This window comes from Paramisgurnus dabryanus, chromosome 9 (assembly GCF_030506205.2).
Source record: "Paramisgurnus dabryanus chromosome 9, PD_genome_1.1, whole genome shotgun sequence".
In the NCBI taxonomy this organism is placed as follows: domain Eukaryota; kingdom Metazoa; phylum Chordata; class Actinopteri; order Cypriniformes; family Cobitidae; genus Paramisgurnus; species Paramisgurnus dabryanus.
In genome coordinates, this window is record NC_133345.1 from 28221859 (window position 1) to 28238057 (window position 16199).

The 16199-nt window shown below is 35.2% G+C and overlaps 1 protein-coding gene and 2 long non-coding RNA genes across 3 annotated transcripts in view; 1 reads left to right on the forward strand and 2 right to left on the reverse strand.

The window, feature by feature from the left end:
* Nucleotides 1–16199, reverse strand: part of cdh13 (cadherin 13, H-cadherin (heart)) — a 433135-nt gene that overhangs the window by 266362 nt on the left and 150574 nt on the right. The window lies entirely within an intron of this gene.
* Nucleotides 4734–6602, forward strand: LOC135773241 (uncharacterized). The gene is made up of 5 exons (XR_012337283.1): nucleotides 4734–5317; nucleotides 5853–5946; nucleotides 6032–6165; nucleotides 6248–6351; nucleotides 6462–6602. It is a non-coding gene; the product is annotated as an uncharacterized lncRNA (long non-coding RNA).
* On the reverse strand, nucleotides 6353–7437 carry LOC135773242 (uncharacterized). Its single transcript, XR_010543486.2, has 2 exons — nucleotides 6972–7437; nucleotides 6353–6656 (listed from the first exon to the last, which is right to left on the reverse strand). It is a non-coding gene; the product is annotated as an uncharacterized lncRNA (long non-coding RNA).

Sequence of the window (16199 nt, forward strand, 5' to 3'; positions counted from 1 at the left end):
AAGTTGTCCAAGCAAAGCGAAGGGGAAAAATGCGTACCTGATAACATAAGTTAAATATTATACAACCCCCAAACATACATGCAGATTTCTCTACTAAAGTTCCATAACGAACCTTAACTAACCATTTTTATATATGTTATTCCTTGTTGCATATGACAATATTGTATGTCTAACTTACTAATGTTCTGTAAAAAACATGATTTTACTACAAGTGATTATTAAAAATTATGCTACAACGCGAGAGTGTGAAACTACCCTTACGAAAATTAACCATGGTTATATTGTAGTAAAAGTGTAGTAACCATGGTTTTTTGGTGTATTGATTACTATCAGCAAAACCATGGTTTAACTACACTAACTATGGTTTAACTATGGTTTTTGTAAACCATGATTGTCAAAACCATGGTTATTTTGTAGTTACTATGGTTTTACTACAGTAATCATGGTTTTTTGGTTTTAACTGTAGTAAAACCATGGTTAATTTTCGTAAGGGTAACGTCATGCATATTGCATGAAAGAATCTACTTAGTTTATTGTTTGCTTAAAGCGTTAAAATCGTGATAAGGAGAATTATATCAACACATCTCAAATAAAAACGCGAAATGTCCGAGTATCCCAGTAACGTTGGAGGCGGTACGTCAAGTCTGTTATCCTTTGGGCTGCCAACTCGCGTACGTGTCGCTATATAGTCTTTCATTTTTCCAAAAACTGTTGTTTTGCGATAACAGCTTTTCCCAGTAGATAACACTTTCTATTTAATTCAGTGTACATAAAGATTTCAACGTTCAGACAAAAAATTGAACAGGGGGGCATAAAAACCAGTAACTCCAGCAGAGAACTATCCTTCCGGCGCAGCCTGACGTCATCTCACATTCTCTATACGTAAGCATTTATACGTAATTATTGTGAAAAAACGTAGGAGTTTTACGTTTTTTAAGCCGTAATACGTGTATATTGTACGTATAGGCATCTATTTAAACGTTTCATGCATACGTTTGCAATAGACACATTTTACGTACAAATAGATACGTATTTTCATGAGATCACGTTGCCATTACGGGTACTAATATGCACTTTTTGGTACCAATATGTACATCAAAGGTACTAATAGGCACTCTTTGGTACCAATATGTACCCCTGAGGTACTAATATGCACTATTTGGTATACATATGTACATCTGAGGTACTAATATGCACTCTTTGGTACCAATATGTACCTCAGAGTTACTAATACAGTATGCACTCTTTGGTACCAATATGTACATCTGAGGTACTAATATGCACTCTTTGGTATACATATGTACCTCTGAGGTACTAATATGCACTCTTTGGTATACATATGTACCTCTGAGGTAGCCTACTAATATGCACTCTTTGGTTTACATATGTACCTCTGAGGTACTAATATGCACTCTTTGGTACCAATATGTACCTCAGAGTTAATAATACAGTATGCAATCTTTGGTACCAATATGTACATCTGAGGTACTAATATGCACTCTTTGGTATACATATGTACCTCTGAGGTACTAATATGCACTCTTTGGTATACATATGTACCTCTGAGGTACTAATATGCACTCTTTGGTATACATATGTACCTCTGAGGTACTAATATGCACTCTTTGGTATACATATGTACCTCTGAGGTACTAATATGCACTCTTTGGTACCAATATGTACCTCTGAGGTACAGAAAGCACTGTTGTTACCAATATATCCCTCTGAGGTACTAATATGCACTGTTGGTACCAATATGTCCTCTAATGTACTAATAGGCACTCTTTAGTACCAACATGTACCCCCGAGGTACTAATATGTACCCCCGAGGTACTAATATGCACACTTTGGTACCAAAATATACCTCTGATGTACTAATATGCACTCTTTGGTATACATATGTACCTCTAAGGAACTAATATGCACTGTTGGTACCAATATGTACCTCAAGGGTGCTAATGCACTCTTTGGTAACAATATGTACCTCTGGGGTACTAATAAGAACTATTTGGTACAAATATGTACCTCAGATGTACTAATAAGAACTCTTTGGTACCGATATGTACCTCTGAGGTACAGAAAGCACTGTTGTTACCAATATATATCTCTGAGGTACTAATATGCACTGTTGGTACCAATATGTACCTCAAGGGTACTAATGCACTCTTTGATAACAATATGTACCTCTGAGGTACTAATAAGAACTCTTTCAAAAAAATGAAACACAGCTGTTGTTGGATCAAAGAATTTAAATGCGTTTGAATTATATAATATACTTAAGTTTGTGCATTTAAATTAAAATCTTAGTTTGGACAAAATTAGAAAAAGTAATTTTCAAATTTACACAGTTTACTTACATTAAATGAATGAAATAAAGTTGTGTTGGTTCTGCAGTACCGCACTTTGATCAGCAGGTGGCGCTGCACCAGCGCATGCGCAGATAGAACGCACATGGTTCACTCTTCTGATTACGGTCGGCCATTTTCTGCATTAACGTCTTATAAACAAAATTACTTTACAAGCGGAGAAAACGGAGAAAGTTCTGTCTTTATGTGGAGACACAGGTGAGATATTTTACTTATTTGCATTTATATTGAGATCATCAATAGATTAGAATTGTGAATTACAGATTAGCTACAGACCACTTAATTACCAGATATATTACACGTGTGTAATTGACTTCGTTTTCAGATTATTATTAGTCACTCTGCATATCTTTTTAATTCCTATGTAATATTTTCCACGTTTTGCACTTTGATTTAATTTAAATTCTCCCATAAAAAGACAAATACTTGTATTAAATTGCTAATTAGGAGCATTTTCACAATTTATGTAGGTGTGTGCAAATAAATTCATTTTGTCCCATGGTTTAGTATTAGTTTTTCAATAATTCTTTTAAATTGTGGTCTTTGCATTTCTATTTGATTTCAAATCATAGAACTAAACACATTTAACACTTAAATACACATTTAACACTTAAATAAGTTGCCATTTAGTTAAGTAACTTGTTGGTAAGGTCATCCAAAACATTTATACTACAGTTTAGCAGTTGGTAGTGTTTAATTATATTTTTTATATATATGTAGTTGTATTTTATTCAATTTAATTGGTGACTAACATCCTTTTCCACTTAACAGAGTTTGGAAGTTATGCCTCAGGAGTCCCACAAGTGGCTGTGCAGAGATTGTGGCTCATTTCACACATCCAAATCAACGCTTTTAAAACACTTCAGGTTAGTACATGGACACTATGGCCCCAGACAAGCATATCCATGTGCAAATACTGACTGCCCATGCACTTTTAAAATATGGAATGCACTGCGGTCCCACTTAAGCAGATGTGAGCAGTGAGAAGCAACCTCAAAGGCAAAATTTTAGTGAACCACATAAATTGTCATGTTTGTGCCGCCACTGACATTCCTTCATTAATTGAGTACTGAACGAGAGGTAAATTTTGTATGTGATCTGTAAGTGTTTGTAAAGACATACTCTTAAGTGTTGTTGTATTATAATACTTGTAAGGAATGTCACACATATCACTAACTATTTTGATTTGTTCTTTTAAAACCTTTATCAGGTTTCTGCAGAATTCGGTAGGATTACAACAATCCCTTTGGTGTCCAAATTCATGGGTCAGCTCGATCATTTCTCAACTCAGCTTATCAGTGTTTTCAGAAAGAAAGGAGGAGCAGCAGGACAAAAGATCAACAACATCATGTCAGTTTTGGATCAGGTATGCTCTCTAAACTCATCGTTTTAAATCTGGCAATATTTCTCCCAAATATAAGCTTTCAGTTATTATGCACTAAGCCTCATGTTATGATACCTCTTGTTTTTTTTCCTCTTAATTAGAACACTGAAGTTAATAATGATTGCAGTAGGATAAATAATGGCTGAATATCTTTCTTCAGTGAAATGCATCTAACGCGTGGCATATCCGATCAGTTCAGATGCATAAGTCTTTAAAGAAAAACACAATATATCTTTTTGCAATGCGTGCAACTCAATCTCTGTACAGTGCAATGTGAATGTGTTAGCATGGTAAGTATGGTGGCACAAAATAAAACGTGGAGATTTTTTTTAAGCGAATAAAAAATGAGAACTATATTATATGGCGCAAGAGCTCTTAGTTTGCAGCACTTCGACTTCAGCGCACAGTAACATCATCACTCCCCCTCTCACTGAGTTTGAGTGAGAGGGGGAGTAGTCAAAGTGATGATGTTACTGCTCCAGAGGTCGAAGTGCTGCAAACTAAGAGCTCTTCCGCCATATAATATAGTTCTCATTTTTTATTCGCTTAAAAATCTCCACATTTTATTTTGTGCCACCATACTTACTCGTGTAACTACTCATGTTACAGTCTTTAAATAGGGAAAACATGGAAGTGTTTGGTCGCTTCTAAATTCATCCCTGTTTGGATCCTAAGGAATAAATGGGGCTAAGCTAAATGCTAACACATTCACAATGCACTGTACAGAGATTAAGTTGCACGCATTGCAAAATATAGATAGGTATGTATTAATTTGTCTAAGTTGAGCTAATAACATAGTAAAATATTGAAAAACAGTGGTGTTTTCCTTTAAAACCCATCTCAGTCAAAATGAGATTATGATTTTTAGTAAATGCTCTTTACAAGAAGTATACGTTACTCAAATAATTTTGCTTAAAAACTTGCTAAATACCACAGTCTGAAATCTCAATTTGTAGACCAACACTAAACGCATGATATAAAATGCTCATTTAAAGAGCACCTATTATGGGATACACGTTTTTAAACATCCTTTTGTGTGTAAGTGTGCATTAGTACATGCTAACGATATTCAAAAAGTACATACCTCAAAGAAAACGATGACGCGAGTTATCGTCTCTAACGTTCGAGGACTACAAAAAACACTCGGATTGTAGGCAACAGTTTACTTCCTGGGATTGGTGACGTAGATAAGACCAACATTATCATAGTTCAGCCCTCTCTGCTTTGCTTGGGTACGCCCTCAAAGACGAGGGTGGGGAGCGCCGAGTCAGAAGAGAGCTAAAATGGCGGAGGTTGTGAGTCCCTGCTGTGACTCTGTTTGCAAACTCTTGTTTCATTGTTTAAGCGATTAAATCTCTCGAGTAGACGCTGTCTCTTTAGATGCGAGGGCAAAATAGCACTTTATGGACTTCCACAGAGGACATCATGTTTAATACGGTTCCGGAAAAATCCAGTCAGAAGTTGTTCACGGAGTTTTCACAATAACTGCTTCTCATGAACCGAAGCTGGATTTGCGCGACGTCTCCTCTTGAAAGTTGGATTACTGTGCACTTCTGGATCACAGACTGTAAGTATTCATGTTTATTATTTGCCTTTTACTGTACATTACGTAACCGGTAACCGGAGATTAACATAATGTGCGTGTAGAGCTAAGCTTGCAAGCTAATTGTTTTGTGTTGTAATACTGTATTTCATAAACAACGTACCATATTTACACACGTGTATGTTGAATTATGCAGACTATCGTTTTTTTTATCTATGTTGGTTTAGACATGTTTACAAACTTGCTAAGTTGCTAAGCTAAATACAAATACCAGCTAAACTGTTACCGGTAAAATTTGTTCTCATGATCAAACTCAAGAAACTCTAAGTACAGATGATTTGTTTAAAGTTATATGTATTTTACTGTTGTATTTACTTGAAGCTTTCTTAGATTTTGAAACGAAGTAAACACGTAATGTGTGTTGCTAATGTTGGGCCATGTAATATGTAATACATTAACGTTTTAATGAATAGTCTAACGAGTTATAGTCGTTGTACTCTATTGTTATAATATGTCTTTTTGACTGAATACATGTTTGTTTTATTTGTCTATATCCTAGATTCGCAGCTGGACACATCCTTCTACACTGTATGCAAACATGCAACATCATTACACACAGTACAAGGAGTCAGACTGGCATATGAGGAGCAAAGGTGAGTAACACAAATGATGTATTTAGCTAGTGAAACCACTACCAGTCTTAGATGTATAAAGTTTTTTTTCTCTGCATAATAATAGGAACCCAGGCAGTAGCATCGTTTCACAATGTTTCCATCACCATCATCAGTGGATGCCTTTGCTGTCCGTAGCCTGAGATTTCAGATTTGCAGCAAAAAAAAAATTATTTTCTCATTTATTGGAATGCTGTGCAGGTATTTAAGTATTTTAGTAACTGTGTTAAATAAAGTAGTATTTACTTTTACAATAAATTAATTGCTTGTTTATATTTTACAGGTATTTGTACCTTGCAGCCATCCATTACAATGTCACCAAGCCGTAACAAAAGCAGGAGAGGGAAAGTACAAGGCTATGTTCCCAAAACACACAAGTGACATACCGTAAGCAGTAATGTTTTATTTCAAATACATTCATAATTAAAAACTTAATGTATGAAGCAGGGAAATAAATTATCAAAACAAAAGATTTATTGACTGCAATATTTCTACAGTTATGTGGATGATGTGATCAGGCTTGTGTTTGATGAGGTATTTGAAGATAAGCTGAAGGAAACCCCGATTCCAATGGACCTGGCATCACAGTTTGAGAGACCTTCAAAGGAGGACGTGATTGCATGCCATCTTCAGTGCAGGGGTCGTCGAAAGCCAAAATTGTGACCGATCTGATCAGGAAGCTCCAAGCGTATCTGGAGAACAACACACGACAGGATGATAACCTTATAGTGTCGTCTTAAATAGCACCAGCTGACAAAGCTTTGATATGCCATTTATCTGAATAGATAGCTGTAAGAAATGAATTGAACAATTTTTGAAACAAGAGCACAATATGGTTACTAAAGTATGTTTATTTATATATTGTTTAACATTTAAATATATATTTGTAATAAATAAATAAAACTTTTGACTGACTATTATATTTTCTTTAAAGTTACATCTTTTGGGTACTTTGTTACTATAATGATACTTTAGTGTTATTGGTTTAAAAATGTAATAAAACTTACTCTAGTCCTGCACCTCAAAGGCTTATAGTCGGTACAATAAATGTTCTGTGTGTAGGGATTTAGACAATTTGTGCAAAACCTGGATGATGAATCACGCAGGTAAGAGGCCCTGGAACATGTTGCATTCTCCTTAAAACCTAGTAAGTAAAAACATAGCACAGTCTTTCATAATAAAGTTTACCATAGTAAAATAATGTAGAACTAACATTCATTTCAATTAATACTTTCTTTGTGCTACATTTGGTGTTTCCATATAGTTTGCACAGTAAAATAGTATGTAAGCAGTATTTTATAATTAAGTTTACTATAGTAAAATAATGTAGAAATTACCAAGTGAAATCGTTTTATAATCATTTCAACAAATACTTTCTATGTGCTACATTTGGTGTTTCCATATAGTTTGCACAGTAAAATAGTATGTAAGCAGTATTTTATAATTAAGTTTACTATAGTAAAATAATGTAGAAATTACCAAGTGAAATCGTTTAATAATCATTTTAACAAATACTTTATATGTGCTACATTTGGTGTTTCCATATAGTTTGCACAGTAATAGAGTATGTAAGCAGTCTTTTATAATAAATTTTACTAGAGTAAAATAATGTAGAAATTACCAAGTGAAATCGTTTTATAATCATTTCAACAAATACTTTCTATGTGCTACATTTGGTGTTTCCATATAGTTATGTAGTACGTTATAATTACCTTTTGGATGTCTTTGCAACACATTTTCGTCTTCGTTTAGCATTCTGGCAGAGCTAAGGACACCTAAAAAAGTTAAATCCAATCGCATTCATTGACGGAGATCGTTTATATCGTAACGGCCGTATGAACTCTCTGGATCGAGCTCGAAGTGGTAAGGCAGTACAGACACCATCGTTTATAGAGAAATATAACGCTTGTTTACGTTGCCTCTGAGGCTGTGACTCTCAGTCAGAATCTGTGTCAACCCACGCGTAGTCAGGGGCGTAACCTTTCAAACACACGCTGAACCCAGCTGACCAATAACAGTTGAGTAGTCATCTGACCAATCCGATTACACTAGACATTTTGGGAGGCGGAGACAGGAACTAAACCGAGCGTTTTCCAGACAGTGGGAAATCGGTGAGTTATGTAAGCAATTTATAAGACTCACAATGCATTAGTTCAAGTTTTAATAACATGTATGTACTATGGGATATTGCAATAACGTGCTAACGTGCCAATTTATTAGCATAATTGGTGCTCTTTAAAAGAAAAGAGAAAGTTGCATTTGAACTCTTCATATGTTCTGTAATGTAAACCGTTCTAATGTAAAGGCTTGCGTATAGCCTTTTACTATATTTTTCAGAAGCATCAGAGTCGGAATTCATCCGACATCAAAAATTATTGTGTATCTTTATTATAACAAAATTTTTGGTTTAGGGTCATTTTCTTTTGTTTTCAGAGATGACCCTTATAGAAATAACATTGTCAGATAATTTGTATATAGCAATCGTTTTTGCAAGTGTGAAAAAGCAACCTGCTAATAATGGTTTCTTGTTACACTTTTCAGGGTGTTTCCATCGAAAAAAGACGTGAATGCATCCTAAAAGCACTTGTTGTTTATGTGAACGAAGACCCCTCAAACCTTGTGAAGGAGTACATGGTAATTTTAACCTGTTAAACATATCTCTAAAACCAATTTCCCCCTTTCCCCCAGATTTTATTTAATTATTTCTTTTTGTATTTGTTTTTTTAGGATGTTGAACATGAAGCCCAAACCATGATGCGCAACACCACCCTTGGGATCTACGTCATCAACCCTGAAGGGGCACATGCTACAGACCCTTACCAAGATGTTGGCATCATCATTGAAGGCATCAAAATACTTGAAAACCTTAACAATGTGGCACATGCGTGTTCTATGATGCTTGGTCTGATTTATGTATTCAACTTGGCCTACCCGCAAGATTTGAGGTACACTTTGAGATATTTCAAAAGCTTTTGATGGAGCTAGATGCCAACAAGCTGTCAAACAAGGTCCATGTCCTGAAAAATAAGCTTCTTTTCTAAGTACTAAGTTGAGGTCAGGATCAAGTGATGGTACTTATGTTTCTGCAATGTTACACTGCAAAAAATGATTTTCAAGAAAATTCTTAGTATTTTTGTCTTGTTTTCAGTAATAATATTTACATTTTTTAAAATTAAGATGCTTTTTCTTGATGACCAAAAGGATCCAAGAAAATAACTCTAGTTTTTAGATCAAAAAAATCTAATTAAATTTATTTTGTGCATAAAACAAGCAAAAAAACTGCCAATGGGGTAAGCAATTTTTTTTTTTTTAGATTTTTTTCTTGAATTTACCGTTTAAGAAAAATGTTAAAGATTTCTTGCTTACCCCATTGGCAGTTTTTGTTTGCTTGTTTTATGCACAAAATAACTTTAATTTGATATTTTTGGTCTAAAAACTAGTTATTTTCTTGGGTCGTTTTGCTCATCAAGAAAAAGCATCTTAATTTAATAATTTTTTTATATTTTTACTGAAAACAAGACAAAAATACTAAGAATTTTTTTCTTAAATAATTTTTTTGCAGTGTATACTGTGACTGTTACAGTAAATTTGTTCCAGTACTGCCATGTTACACTTCTTTCAGAATTTATCTTTAGCATTGTTACTTTTCCCAATTTAAAGAGGCACAGACTGCAAGAGAGACTTTTCTGCCACTTAATTTCATTTATAGGCAATGTGCCTTTTATTTCTGTATTTTATTGTATTTTGCTTTTAATAAGAAAATGGAAAGAAGTTTTAAAGATACAGATTTTGAACAAATAAGTCTTGTTGGACATTTGTAAAAGATATGTTCTTAAATGCATTCAATATATTTATTGTATATTTTTTACCTAAAATAGTAAGAGAAAACAGTAAGACATTGTTTACAGAGTTCAGATTTTGCCTACATTTTTATTGTTAAAAATGTGTAAAATTGTTTTACTTGCGATAAGAAGAGAAAACAGTGAGCCAATGTTCACAGGGTACATATTTTTCACATATTATTGTTAAAAATATGTTATGTATGTATGTGTAAAATTAGTTGAAATGCACTCACTTAATAAAGTAATGCAAAGCAAAAAAACTGATTTTTATTTTGGTTGAATGTAAAAAAATATATATAGTTTAGTTGAACTTAATTAAGTTAATATTTAAAACAAAAACAAGGTAGTTAATTTAATTCAACTAAACAAGATTGCATTACGTTTATATAAAAAACTTAAGTTTACTGAAATAGATAATGTTACATAAATTCAACACACTTTGTTAGGTGGAACCTGTTGACAAAAAAAAGTTAATTAAATCCAACATATTATTTTTTTGAGTGCAATATGTACCTCAGATGTACTAATAAGAACTCTTTGGTACCAATATGTACCTCAGAGTTACTAATATGCACTCTTTGGTACCAATATGTACCTCTGAGGTACTAATAAGAACTCTTTGGTACCAATATGTACCTCTGAGGTACTAAATGCACTCTTTGGTACCAATATGTCTTCTGAGGTATTAATATGCACTCTTTTGTACCAATATGTACCTCAGAGGTACTAATATGCACTGTTGGTACCCATATATACCTTAGAGGTACTAATATTAACTCTTTTGTTGCAAATATGTAGTCTTTAAAAGGGTACCCCCACTGCTGCAACAGCAAGGGACCATTTTTTCTGACAGTGTAGATCCATATATAGCATACTAGTTGAAACACTACAATTGAATTGAATGCTTTTATTGTCATTGCATTACATACAATGAAATCAGGAATGACAAGACAGTTAATACAAAACATTGCTATTAGTTAAGAGTAGTCATTTCCCACATCCAGTCCTAGTATTGGAGTAAACATATTTTGTACAAACAGCATTGTACACTATCAGAAAAAAGGTACAAAAGTTGTCACTGGGATGGTACTTTTAAAAAAAGGTCCGAAGTACTTTTTGAAAAGGTACATCCCCAGTGACAACTTTTGTACCTTCTTGCAATTTTTTTCTGAGAGTGTCTCTTTCTAAACAAGATGTTGTGAATGCCTCAAATGATCAAATAAAGAGTGTATGGCATGTGAAAGGCAAACCTTTTGAAATTGTTCATGCTGTGATATAACATCATGGCATGAGAAAATGCTTGGGTGAGTAAATAGACGGTGGATATGTGTATGTCTATTTCTCTTACTCCCCCACACTGCGGACGAGTTGTTGATTTTTTTTAGGGCCATGTTTTACTCCCTACCCATTCTCCTCAAGTTGTTTTTAACAATGAAATAAAATTGTTTTGACCCAGTCTTCTTCTTGAGAGTTTATCTTTCTTAAAACTAGACATATAAAGACATCAACCCTAGTAAAAGTTGTTCATTCGCTGTCTTCAGACATAACTAGCTGTGTCCAACCAACCAAACATGAGCATTTTCTATCTTTCACTGCTTTCCAGAAGTATGGACAGGTCAGCTGACTACAAAAATGTCAAATGTAATTGAAGGTCCAGTTCAGCAATCCCACACATACCACGCTCACCTCCACCTACTGTTTTCACCTCTTCGCCCGCTGACGATATCAAGGGCCCTCTTAACAAGAGCAATCTAATGCTGCTGAACTGACCGCTCTCATTATCCTGGCTATTTTTTCCCTCTCCAAACACCTCACAAGAACCTAGTCGGTTAGACCGCTGTGTCTGAGAAGAGCGATTAAATACACCTGGACCAGAATACAAACCCATTGGAAATTCTTTAGATTGACGCCTAAGCTTTTCACAGGAACCCATTGACATTCACAGCTGCTGGGATGAAGGGGAGTTCAGTGAAATTGATCTCTCCAGGCTGGTGGGTAATCTCAAAGCCAAAGCCAACCGGATCCACACTGTTTGATGGCTGGACAACTTTGGCTTTTGCCAAGCACTTTGTTCCTCACTGTTCCTCATTTCTATCTAGTGGTATTCAGCCAATTCAGCTGTCTGACTCTTGGATGGTCCTGTGATGCTAATCACTAATTTGGGTTTTTTGTGTGCATCAGCAGTGTAGTGTGCAGTTTGGAATAATGAATCGTAAAATTAACACCGCTTTCTCATTTACGGAACTCTTAAATTCTTAATAGAGTTAAATGTACTCATACAGTAAGTACTTCAGTTTGTATTTACAACATAATGGACTTGGCATCATCAAGAAAGTCAGATCCTATAGATTTACTTGTGCAGCCCCTAAAAAGTAACTGGGTTTAAGTAACACTTAAAAATCTATAAATGTAATTATAATTTCATATAAAAATGTAATATAAGACCAGTTGGCCTGTATTTTATAAAGCAGAGCATTTAACAAGAATAAGTTTGGTTGGCTTAAAGGATTAGTCCATTTTCTAAACAAAATCCAGATAATTTACTCACCACCATGTCATCCAAAATGTTGATGTCTTTCTTTGTTCAGTCGAGAAGAAATTATGTTTTTTAAGGAAAACATTCCAGGATTTTTCTAATTTTAATGGACTTTAACTCTTTCACCGCCAGCGTTTTAAAAAAAAGTTGCCAGCCAGCGCCAGCGTTTTTCATGATTTTCACCAAAGTTTAATGCCTTCCAGAAAATGTTCTTCTTTAAATAAATAAACATACAATATACCAAATGAAAGAACAGACCCTCTGCTTTCAAACAAAAAAAACCGTTTCATCCTACCTTTAGTGGTTCTTTTGCAATCAGCTTTTGAATATGGGTAGGTTTTTGCAAAAACACCATATTTTGAGCAAAAAGCAAAAATAATTCCATATTTGTGACGGACTTTTCATAGAGATCCCATCCAGAGCGATCTTTAAAACAGACACGGACATGCAGCAGCTTGCCATAGGGCAATACTTCCGGTTTTAAAAAGTTGCGGAAGGGCGCCACCTGGTGGATAGACGGAAAGACGTAAAATCTCGTCATTGGCGGGGAAGCGTTTTCTCTTAATTGACGAGATATCTCGTCAATGGCGGGGAAAGAGTTAATGGACCCCAACACGTAACAGTTTTAATGCAGTTTAAAATTGCAGTTTCAACAGAGTTTCAAAAGGACTCTAAACGATCCCAAACGAGGCATAAGGGTCTTATCTAGCGAAACGATTGTCATTTTTGACAAGAAAAAATATGCACTTTTAAACCACAACTTTTCGTCTATCTCCTTTGACGCGCCAGCACGACTTCACGCAATACATCATCATGTCAAGAGGTCACAGATGACGAATGCGAAACCACGCCCCAGTGTTTACAATTGTGGAGAAAAAAGACCGTTCCGACAGTGCTGTATGTCGAATGATACTAATTAATGTCTTTGTGTCAGTTTATTGTTTAAAATGGTCCGCAAATGTGCGTTTCATATATGTAACATGTGACCTTTCGACGGCATTACGTAATTACGTGAGGTCGCGCTGGCGCGTCACAGGACCGGAGATAGACGAGAAGTTGTGGTTTAAAAGTGCATATTTTAATTTTTATTGTCAAAAATGACAATCATTTAAAAACTTTAAGTAAATTAGTGCTTAAAACAAGCAAAAAAATCTGCAAATGAAATAAAAAAATTTTGTGAAATAAGTTATATTAACCTAATTCATTTTCGGTGTTTGGCCAAACAAGTGAGAAGGCCAAAAATGTTTTACCGAACAATGAGGTATTTGATGACGCAATCAGAGTAAGAGTCGTACAAATGCAGCAAACATGTTGGTTAGCATTTAAAAGTGTCCGAAAAAGACGCACAGTATACAAGTTTCCTTTATAAATTAAAATCAAAGCATCCTGAACACCATGCAGTGTATGAGAAAGAAACAGCGGTGGTGCCCCTGGGTATTTGTCTGCTGAATGGACCAGCACGAAGAACGAGAGACTTTAGCTCTTCATCTCATGTCATAGATCAACGAAGAGCGTCAGCAGTATGTAATAAAAACTTCCTAGAACCAGTAAACTCCAACAATGACAAACACACTTATATTAAACGATAAAAAAAAACGTTTAGTAACAAAAGATTTTTGTTAGACCGCTTTTTCTCGGTCATGCTCCTGTTCAAACTTGCCGCTGTTTCCCTCTCCCTGTGCCAGTGCTTGACCATGCATGCAAACGCGTATCCGCTGTATACTATACAGTGCTGCATAAAGCCCGGGATACACTGCACGATTATTGGTTGTCCCAGACGAAAGATTGCCATCGTGAAACAATCGTCGCGATTTCTGTGATCGTGGCTCTTCATCGGTGGTCCTATGTCGTACAATGAGAAAGGTTCAAAGATTGCCGTTTTTCCGGTCTTGCGTCCAAAGATAGCCTACGATAGTTTTCTGACAGTGTCAGAAATTCGGCATGATCACCGCACAGTGTGTTTGCTGCTACGACCTGCGTGCCGGTATTTGTTTACCACGAGCGCATGCTGGTGACGTTGCGCAACATGTGACGCTGCCGCCGAAGCTGTGTCATCGTCGTACAGTCTACATGCCTCTCGTACCCGAGTTTAAACGATACATGTCGCACAGTGTGATAAGGTAATTATCTTATAGGAGGGCAAAAATCGTGCAGTATATTCCGGGCTTGAGTGTCATTGCAAGTTTCTTAAGGCAGAGTTATGAATAGGTTATTTGCATTTTGTGGGAATAGAAGATTGGATTAATATCCTTTTAGCCAAGAATAATTTATGATGTCAAATGTAAATGCAATAGTTTTAAGGTAAAACTACCATTTTTTTATATTTTACTATGTTCTTACCTCAACTTAGATGAATTAATACATACCTATCATTTTTCAAAGCGTGCACATTTAATCTGTGTACAGCGCTTCTTGAATGTGTTAGCATTTAGCCTAGCCCCATATGGCTCCAAACAAAAGTTTTGTTTTGTGCCACCATACTCGTGTAACTACTCATGTAACAGTCTTTAAATAGGGAAAACATGGAAGTGTTTGGTGGCTTCTAAAGTCATCCCTGTTTGGATCCTAAGGAATCAATGGGGCTAGGCTAAATTAACATTCACGATGCGCTGTACAAAGATTACAAGTGCACGCATTGATTAAAGATAGGTATGTATTCATTCATCTAAGTTGAGGTAAGAACATAGTAAAATTTTGAAAAACGGTGGTGTTTTCCTTTAACAAGTCTATCTATATCTATCTGATCAGAGAAGTGACCAGGTGTAAAAGGCCCTATTATGACTAAATTGTTAAATAATGTGAAATAAATATAGTAAAAAGGACATTCTGAAAATGTTACTTGTGCAATGGTGACAAAATTGGCAAAATAATTAGGAAAAAAAAAATGTTTGATTGTTCAGTATTCGGCCTTCAGCTGAGTGTTTCAATTTATTCAGTTCCAGACAAGAATTTTCCTTTCGGTGCATCTCTAATCCGTACACTGCAGGCTAAAAGCAGGCAAAGGAGTAAACAATTACATACAGCACGTAAAAGTACATGTCCATGCAGAAATTATTATCTCTCTAAATCATTTTGAATAAGCAGGGGTGTATAATATTTGTGAGGAGTTTGCACCTTTAGTATTAAACATAAGGGTTTAAATGATCTGTGTAAATGGGGATGAGTAGTGCACATCTCTGTATTTGAAGTGCTACAGTGATTTACTGTAAACACCCCTTAATGATTTAACAGACATATTCTGTTGGGTCTATTCAGCAAACATCCCCATATCACCTAATGTAGGTTGTAAGATAAATCTGAATTGTAATATATGTAATTTTATGTGATTTCTTTTCATATTTTAAACATTAAATATGATGTATGAGGAAGGTGCATGAATGATTGAATATGCAAGGTGACGGGAATAACCATGGACACATAGACAGCCCTGTAGTCATCTCATCATTTCATACAGAGCTGAAGTAGACCCTGGTGAGTCCTTCAGTTGCTAAATAAACAGGCACTAATACCCAGTGGAGCTCTTAACCTAGAATGATTCGGCACGCAGGCAAACAAACACAAACGCACACACATAGACACATCGGGGAAATAAATTGGAAACACTTTACAATGAGATTCGATTCATTAACGTCAGTTAATGTGTGAGCTAAAATGAACTAACAATGACGAATGCATTATTACAACATTTAATAATATTTGATCATGTTAGTTAATACCAATACAATTGTTTGTTGTTTGTTTATGTTAGTTCATTAACAAATGTTATTAAACAGCACTCTGAAATGCTTGATTCTGATTGGTCAGTGGCAACATTCTTAAGTATTTTATTCCAAAATAACAACTAGAAACACAGCCTC